This window comes from Ailuropoda melanoleuca, chromosome 1 (assembly GCF_002007445.2).
Source record: "Ailuropoda melanoleuca isolate Jingjing chromosome 1, ASM200744v2, whole genome shotgun sequence".
Classification (NCBI taxonomy): Eukaryota; Metazoa; Chordata; class Mammalia; order Carnivora; family Ursidae; genus Ailuropoda; species Ailuropoda melanoleuca.
This window is the reverse complement of record NC_048218.1, coordinates 167,196,223-167,206,017: the sequence shown is the minus strand read 5'-3', so window position 1 is coordinate 167,206,017 and position 9,795 is coordinate 167,196,223. Positions and strand designations below refer to the sequence as shown.

Here is a 9,795-nt window from a genome sequence, read left to right as displayed (position 1 = left end):
TAAAAAATAAAATAAAATAATTATCTTTCTAGTCAGACAAAATATAAAGAATCCAGATTTTCGGACTTCTTGTATCAATTTGTATCTATTAGAGCAGGAAGAAGTTTGTATCTGTTGGAGCAGTAGTTCTAGGCATTGATCTACAGGCCAATGTCTGTGATGAAATATTCATAGTGATATAAGAAAAATTAAGACAATGCAGTTTTTTTTTAAATCTATATAAAACTAAATGCCTTCAAACAGTATAGTGATCCCTAAAATAATTAAACATACAATTACTATATGACCCAGCAATCCCCACCTCTGAGTATATACTCAAAAGAATTGAAAGCAGGGACTCCAACAGATATTGTATACCCTTGTTCATAGCAGCATTAATCGCAATAGTCAAAGGTAGACGCTACCTGTGTCCATCCGTGGATGATACCTTAACATTGTATATCCGTACACTGAAGTATCATTCAGGCTCCAAAAGGACAGAAGTTCTGATACATGCTACAACAGGAATGAAACTTGAGGACATTATATTAAGTGAAATAAGCCAGTTGCAAAAAGACAAATACAGTATGATTCCACTTGTATGAGATTAACTAAAGTAGCCAAATTCATTGAGACAGAAAGTGGAATGAGGGCTGCCAAGGGCTGTGGGGGAGGGGAGATGGTGAGTTGTTAATGGATACAGAGTTTCAGTTTTGCAAGATGAAGAGCTGTGGAGATTGCACAACAATTGAATGCAGTTAACAATACAGAACTATCAGAACGCCTAAGTGCTATGTTTTATGTTTATGAATATGTACCATAATTTAAGGTTTCTTAAAGCTAAATGTATTCAATTTCTAAGACTTTCCTTTAAAGATTATGTCCTTTCTATCCTTATGATAACTGTAGATGGCAGTAGTTTGGGGGGATTTGTTTTTTGTTTATTTGGTCGCTTTTTTTTTTTACTTCCTTATTTGATACAATAAGCATTTGCACCCCGATATTGATTCCTAAACTCAGTTTGAATTTTTATCAGCCTGTGAAACCTAAAAGATGGGGAACCATTGCTCAAGAGATCCATGGTTCTTACCTTTGGTTTTTTCCTGCCTGCCCCAATGCACTGGAGTGAATGGTATACCTCCATCAACCAGAGTGTCCGTAGGGCTTATTGTCAGGGTGAATTTTGGCCCCAAAGGGACAGTGTGCATATCAGGATGGCTGGGAGTCGTGTATACTAGACAAAGGCCCCAGGTGGTTCTAATAGGGCTCTCTCCCCCCTTCCAGGTCACATTGACTCCTCCCCAAACCTAGCTAAGCTGAGAATTCTTGCTCAGTAATATTCACACATCCATGATATCTTAGTGGGGTTAGGCTCTTCATTTGTGAATGCATCTTTTTGCCTTCTCTACAGGCTGCTTTAGCCTCCCAGAAAATATGTAGGACTTCCAGGGCTTCTGTAATCCCCAACAACCAATACTATATAGAAGGCTTTCTTTATTTCTAACATTAGTCCTTCACACTGAAATTTGAATACATTTTTCTTTACTCTTCCAGGCTAAGTTGTCTAGATATTCTGGCTCATTGTTTCCGCAAGGAAAAATTGAAGCAATTAAATCAGGTCTTTCAAACTGCAGATTATAACCCATTAGTGGGGCAGGAGATCGATTCGGTTAGGCATGACCAGTGTTGTTTTTTTTTTTTTTCTCTAATGAAAGAGAAGTGTATTGAAAGACTAGAAAATATCAAAGTGCATCACACATAGTAAAGGTAAATACTGTTTCATGAAACTTTATTTATATATTTTGGGCTGAGACATAAAATGTTTCTCATCAACTGAGCCATAGTCGAAAAGGTTAGAAAACCACTGGATTCATTAAATGATCTCTATATTATAGCTTAAAATTCTATAAATCTCATTTTCATAGTACACACGGAATTCTTTCTTCACCCCTGCACCAGCTCAATCACCTCCCTCAACAAATTCTGGAGTTCTTCTTTGTCCTTGAGACGAATGCAGTGTCCCGCGAACAATTGGCCTTGATTCCTTCATGCAGACTTGGATGTTGGGCCCTCCTCTGGACCTCTCCTGGCCCTGGGATAATGGTTTTCATAGTGCTTATTCTATGCTATTGTAACTGCTTGCCCATCTCCCCAGCAAGCTGTGCCTGTATTTAGTGAGGTCTGTTGCACATAAGAAAAATGAGCGAAAGAAGGAACCAACAGCTGTATTTGCTTAAAAGAGTGACTCTCAGACCCAGCATCACATCAGAATCCCCTGGGAAGCTTCTTAAAAGCCCTGTATTCACACCACACCCAGACAATTAAACAGAATCACTGTCACTGGAGCCTGGGCATCAGGACTCTTGAAAGCTCCCTAGGGAGTCCAGCATGCAGACAGGGCTGAGACCCACTGGTGTAGACCAGGGCCTGGGGATCTTGTTCCAATGCAGATTCTGATTCCCTATGTTTGGAGTGGGGTTCAAGATTCTTTTTTTCTTTTTTTTAATTAAAGATTTATTTATTTACTTAGAGAGACGAGCAGGGGTTGGGGGGAGGGGCAGAGGAAAAGGGAGAATCCTGAAGGAGAACCGTGCTGAGCACAGAGCCCAGATGCAGGGCTCGATCCCAGGATGCCAAGATTACGAGCTGAGTGGAACTCAAGAGTCTGTCCAGGTGCCCCCAAGATTCTTTCTAACGTACTTCCAGGTGATATTGGTGCAGCTGGTCTACAGACTACATTTTGAGGAACAAGAGGAGAGTACCGGATGGACCCTGGCAATATAGAATAAGCCGAGACAGCGAAAGAAAACAGACCTGAAAGACGGCAAAGGTAGTGGCCAGGCATGTGGTTTCTGGAGCAAATTGCCTGGCACCATTTCTTACAAGTTATGTGACCTTGGGCTATTTACCTAAAGGTTTTCCCATCTGATAATGGAGTACATTAACTCATAAGGTGGTTGTAAGGTCCAAGCAGCGTGCTTCATAAACACCCAGGCACATACATACGTACATTATTAGTATTATGATTACGTATCCCAGCTCCACTTACTAGCTTTGTGCCCTTGGCAAATAACTTAACCTCGCTGAGCTTCGGTGTCCTCAAATGTAAAATGAGAAATCATAATAGCCATCTTACAAGAGTGGCTTTACATAAAGAAATGGCATGGAAAATTCATAGTATAGTAATTGACCTGTGTCCATGATCAATAAGTGATTATTCTCCAAATTAGTTTCATTCGAGTTGGGATGACTCATTCTGACCTCCCATAGGCACATTCTCTATTTAACCATCTGCCAGATCTCAGAATCTTCTCCTGCCCCCACCCTCCACAGGCCCTAGGCTGAGGGCCAGATGACGGGAGATGGAAGGCTCATCTCCCTCGTTATTTCGACACGTTATACTTCAACAGCAGGACTTATTTCTATCACCCTACTGAGTTCACATGGGTAGGTTTGGGCAGCAACAATTATTCTCCGTATTATTTTATAGATGAAGAAATGGACTTGGCTCTGACATGTTGGATTTTCTCAAGAAAGTCCCATATGGAGGATAAAAGCTCTGTATTCTAATCAGAGCCAGGGAAAATGCTCCTGGCTTCATGCTTCTTGAATCCTCTCTTTCAAAACACTTGGAAGACCTGAAATGGGCCAGGTGTTGGGCCAAATTCAAAGTAGACCCATAGCAGAGGTTTGAACAAAATGCTGCAGGATCACTGGCAGGGGTCTGGGGGATAGGGAGAGGCAGCATCTGACAGGTGCAGATGGGGGCAGACAGCATATGATGGTCACGAAGGACGTGCTGTTTTGGCTGGGTGGTGAAGGTGAAGGAGGAGTTGATAAGTGGGAAATGGAAAAAGGTGTTCAGGAAGAGAGAACAGCATGGACAGTGGGGACAAGGTTGGAAACTACTTGGCACGTTCAGTATGTTTGGGAAACGGCAGGTGGGCAGAGTGGAAGAAGATAGAGCTAGAAGGTTAGCCGGGCCAGACTGTAAGCCAGATAAAAGAGCTGAGATTTTAACCTGTTAGTTGTCACAGGATGACCACATGTTTCATCATCCAACTAGGTCACTTCTGAGAGCAAAAGGGCATGCTAACCAGATGGAATCACAGAAAACCCAACAGAAAACTGCACACTTTCAGGCTAACAGGGACATCCAGTCACTCCAGCTTTGGAAAACCTGGAAGGCCTGATGCTGTTCACATTTGCCTATATTGCAGGGGATTCCGGCAGCAATACAGATTGGAAAGGAGAGGGGGTGTCTACAGTCAGGCAGATAGCTAGGAAGGCAATGCGGATGGAGAGGAGAGATGTCTAGGAAAAGCTTTTCTCAGAAATACAAGGGATTGAATATATGCGGACAGAGAGAGGGAGAGAGTATTTAATGACTTAGCATTTCCAGGCGAGGTGATATGAGGACTAGGGAGGAAAAGAAGAGCAGCAGGTTTTGGGGGCACATTGAGCTGGAGACACTTGCTAGATATTGACAAATGTCAGCGTCCCATGGGCAGTTAGAGCTCCAGGTGTGGAGACTGGAGGCAGAAACTGGGTCATTATGGAGAATGATACTAGGAGGAAGTTGCTGAAAATCTCCTAGGGGAAGGAAGTAGAGAGGGTGAAAATATGAAATATGAGACCTGGGGTACACTTGCAAGGGGCTGGTGGGAGAAGAGGATCTGAGGAAGGAAGATGGAGTCAGAGCAGTAGAAGGAAAAATAGGAGAGAGAGTGCCCCAGAAGGTGACAGAAGGAGCAGATTTGGTCAATGAGGACCAATCTGCTCACTCAAGACCCTCAAACAGGTAGAGCGCAATGAAGACTGACATCATTCTGGACAGGAGAGCGTCTATCATTGTCGAACTTTCTGGGATGGTGCAGGTGGAAGCCGGGCTGCCAGGGCCTGAGCCCTAGACCTCGCTTTCCCGGGGTGAGGGGGGCAAACCATGACTGGGAGGAGAAGGGGCTACAGCCGCTCGACAGGGAGGCAGTTTCCCTGCTTCACTTTCTTCACGCTGTTTACTTCTGAGTCTGGTATGAACACATGGTTAGCAAAGAAGAGACAAAGAAGCTGAATTTACCCCAGGTCCCCTGGGTCTCACTTTCACAGTCATGGGGGCAGAACATGAGGAGCTTTTCCTTGTCCGAAGTGATAGCAGCTTGAAGCGATTGTGTTGAGAGTGTGTTTTCCAGCCCCAAATCTTGATGTCTTGGCTTGTATTCGAATGTAAATCGGTCATGGACCAGTTCGGGCGTCGCAGTGTCTGATACTTCCGCACATCAGTGTTGTAGGTCCCTATAGCTTATTTGTTGAAAACAGTGAAAAAAATCAATTAAAAGAAGTTTACTTAATGAATATTCATGATTCTGTGTACAAGACCAAAGATGGACAAATCTTGGGCCCCGAGAGCAATTGGGTTATTTTCCTTACTATTGAGTTGTAAGAGTTCTTTATGTCTCCTGGAGAGCAGGCCTTCCAAGACACATGATCTCCAAATATTTTCTCCCATTCCGTGGGTTGTCTTTCCACTGTAATAGTGTCCTTTCAAGCATATTTTTAATTTTGATAAGAGCCAGTTGATCTATTTGTTGGCATACCACTGTTCATACCATTCCCTGTCAGACTGGTAGTAATGTCCTGATTTAGTGACTTTCTTCTTCTTTCCCTTTGTCAGTCCAACTAAAGGTTTGTAAATTTTATGATGTTTTCATCAATTGAAAAATGGGCAAATGATTTGGATGTACATTTCTCCAAAAAATATTTACAAATGACAAGAAGCACACGAAGACAGCCTCAACATCACTGATCATCAAGGAAATGCAAATCAAAACCACAATGAGAGGTTACTTCACACCCACTAGGATGGGTAGAGTAAAAAAGACAGAAATAACATGTGTCGGTAAGGATGTAGAGAAATTGAAACCGCTTGTATTTGCTCACAGAAACGTAAAATGGCATGGCCTCTTTGAAAAACAGCTTACTAGTTCCGAAAAGTAAAACACAGGCCTTGCAGACATGCCACCCCAGAGCAGCCTGTGCCATCCACCCGTGGTCAACCCCGCCTGTGGATGGCGAGCCTTTGGGCCGCATCTCCTTTGAGCTATTTGCAGACGAAGTTCCAAAGACAGCAGAGAACTTTCATGGCTTGAGCACTGGGGAGAAAGGATTTGGTCATAAAGGTTCCTGTTTTCATAGGATTATATCCGGATGTCTATGCCAGGGTGGGGATGTCGCACGCCATATGGCACTGATGGCACGTCCATCTGGGGGAGAAACTCGATGATGAGAATTTCATCCTGAAGCACACAGGTCTGGCGTCTTGTCCATGGCGAATGCTGGAGCCCACACGAATGCTTCCCAGTTTTTCATCTGCATTGCCAATGCTGAGTGGTTGGATGGCAAGTGTGGGGTCTTTGGCCAGGTGAGAGAGGGCATGAATATTAGGGCAGCATGGATTGGTTTGGGTCCAGGAATGGCAAGGCCAGCAAGAAGGTCACCATTGCTGACCGTGGGCAAATCCAATAAACTTGACCTGTGTTTTATCTTAACTACCAGAGCATTCTTTCTGTAGCTTAGGAGAGCACCCCCTCACCCCCATCTGCTCCAAATATCCTATCATCTTTGTGTTCTCACTGTAGTTCTATGGGTTCCATATTTTCCTTCCTCCCCTCCAAGTCTAGCTGGATTGCAGAGTTAAGTTCATGATTATGAAATAAAAACTAAACAAATAAAAAATTAGAGAGTAATTGTGAGACTCAGAAATTCTATTTCTAGATACATACCTAAGAGAATTGAAAACAAGTGTCACACAAAAGGGTGTAGCTCATAGCAGCATTATTTATAAGCCAAAAGGTGAAAATAACCCAGATGTCCATCAATTAACAAAATGTGTTATATATACATATATACACACACACATATATATCTCTCCACACAAGAGAATATTATTCAATCATAAAAAGGACTAAAGTAGTGTTACATGCTACAAAATGGATGAAACTTGAAGACATTATGCTCAGTGATAGAAGCCAGATGCAAAAAGTCACATATTCTATGATTTCCATTTATATAAGGTGTCCAGGTTAGGCGAATCCACAGAGACAGAAAGTGGCTGAGTGTTTTCCAGAAGCAGGCCAGGAGGAGGGAAAAAGGGGGTGACTGCTGATGAGTACAGGCTTCCTTTTAGGGTATTGAACATGTTCTGGAATTAGATAGTGGTGACGGTTGTACAATTTGTGAATGTACTAAAAGCCCTTTTTTAAACGATACTTTTAAAGGGCAAATTTTATGGCTGCGAACTGTATCTCAATTAAAAAAAAAAAAGACTTCATTAATACCATTAGGCTCTTGACCCCATCATTTTCTCCCAATTTGTCTTATCGACTCCTGACCTCACTGCCTTCCCCATACGGATTGGTTGTCTATGCCATTACCTCTAGTATTCCCTCTGTCTGGACTGATGCGCTTTTCTGTACTTTGTTTGCAAGACTAACTCCTATTCATCCCGCAAAACCACAGGCACTGCTTTCCTGCAGAAAGCCTTCCTGAACCCTCCAGAGTTCATTACTTCCTCCCCTGTACCTTCTTTGTCCCTCGTACATGCTTCTAGTATTTATCACACAGCTCTAATTTCTTTGTTTAGGAAATGAGCTCTTTGAGAGCCAGAATTGTATCTTAAAGATTGTTGTCTCTCGCAGCCTAGAACAAATAGTTGCAGTTAAGTAAAGCTTTGTTGAATTGTAGCTCAAATGCAAACTCTATTTCATGCTGCATATTGCAGTAGGTAACAGTTTTTTGCGTTGTTTCAAAAAGCAAGGAGGAGACTGGTGCTTCATCAGACAGTCTTTGGATTTATTGCTACAAAACCATTCCAACTAATTTTTCCCCAAGGATTTCAAAAGGAGTAAAATACCTCTGCACTGAATCTCAATGCTGGCACACAAAGGGCCATCTTACTAAGGGACTCTTCTTTCTGGCAGGGCTGTCTCTCTGCTGGGCCAGCAGGCCTGGGCCTCGCAGGGGAAGCTTCTTCGTAAAGGCAGGGATCACAGAAAAAATAAATTGCTGCTTTCGCATTGTGCTTGTGTGATCTGGACGACATGCAGAGCTGCTGCTAATACTTCGGCTCTTGCCGACTGGCCTATGAGAAATGCGTTGAAGTTGATCCACACCAGCCCTCAGACCAATTTGTGTAGGTCACAGCAGGGATGAATTCTTGCCCAGATAAAGGAGTGAGAACACGTGCTTACTGAGCTGTATCCAAGATACAGTAATCTTGTTTGTCTGAGAAGTCCTCACCGTTTCTGGATAAAAATGGCAAAGCTGAAAGCCCCGTCTCACTAGTGAGTCACCAGGCCCCTCCTGAGGTTGCGAACGTCACAGATCCCCTTTGTCAGCTTGACCGTCAACCCCTTTTCCCCCAGCCATTCTGACCACGGAAACACCTGGATGCTTGGGACTTCTCAGCCAACGCAAAGCTTACAAAGCTTAGAGGCTTGCAAACATGGCGGTCTGCAGGCGATGAGGGAGTAGGTGGGTACTGGGGTTGAAGAATAAAACAGGTTTCGGTTTTGAATGAGGGGAAACCACATTGTATCAAGACACAACAACGACTCTGTGGGAGGCTAGTAAAAGATCCTCTGGTGAACAGATCTGCATGAGGTGGGAGTAGAGGGTGTGTGTGTGTGTGTTGTGTGTGTGAGCTTACACATGTAAGTGGCTGAAAGGGGGTAGGGGTGTGTGAAGTGGGGTGAGCAAGATAGGGAAAAGAGAGTGGGGATAGGGGATGAGGGAGAATGCTCCCATCATCTCAGGGAGCCAAGCTGACTTCCCACCATGTGGAGGGGCCGGCCATGCCTGCTGCTGACAGTATGTCTTCTCTTCCCCACACGTGACCATGTGAAAGGGAGTGAACCAGCGGAGACAGCTCCCGGGGATCTCTAAAATGGAGACTGTTGGGCCTGAACTGGCTTCATCACTACCTTTGAACCAGCTGGCAGTCATGGGAAAGCAGAAATAACAGAATGGGTGCACTCCAATGGACTGGAGTTGAAATGGAGTCCTCAGCTCAATGTCATCATTCTCTGTGACGAGCAACAGGGCATTGGGGAACCTGGCAGGCCTAACCGGCCAACCAGATGCAGTGGTTCTCTACGGAGCAGCCGTAATAGCCTGCCCTTTCTGAGGGACTGCTTGCTTAAGGGTGGTGAAGAACGAGAGATGCAGACCAGATGAGAGGCCTCTTACAATTTCCTTGAACTCCCAATTTTAGGCTCATTATTGCACGTGAAAATGTCTAAAAAACCATCTCTGGCAAATCATGGACCCCAAGCTAGATTATTAAAAATGAGGTTTAGGAAGGAACCAGGTAGAGTTAGGGCCATTATGAGGACCAGGTCCAAGCAACTGGACATAATTTGGTAGAAGCCCCGTTTATAAGGCAAATCTCCCTACCATGAAAAGCCTGGTTTCTTTTTTGAATAAAGACTTTACTTCTCTTTAGTTTTTCAGTGTTTTTAAAAATAAGCCTAAAAGGGTAAGTGTCAAATCACTCAAAAATCTACCACTGAGAGGCAACTAGTATTAACATTTCAACATATTTCTAGTCCTCTTCCCATTAATTTTTCTTTCTAGAAATGAAACCTTAATGTGTCTGGATTAGTTGGGCATTTGTCTTTGTTGCTGATGCAAGGATGGAAGATTTGCCAAAGTTACCTTAGGTAATTAAGTACTGGAAGTTTATTGTAAGAGTATACGCCTGATATCATGGGACCCCAGGACTGAATGTTAGACAGGTTGCACGGTGTCTAAAATGTAGCT

At 43.5% G+C, this 9,795-nt stretch overlaps 1 pseudogene; it reads left to right on the top strand.

Annotated features, from left to right (window-relative positions):
• Window positions 1-5,932: 5,932 nt before the first annotated feature.
• LOC117796484 lies at window positions 5,933-6,556 on the top strand (annotated as a pseudogene).
• Window positions 6,557-9,795: the final 3,239 nt, after the last annotated feature.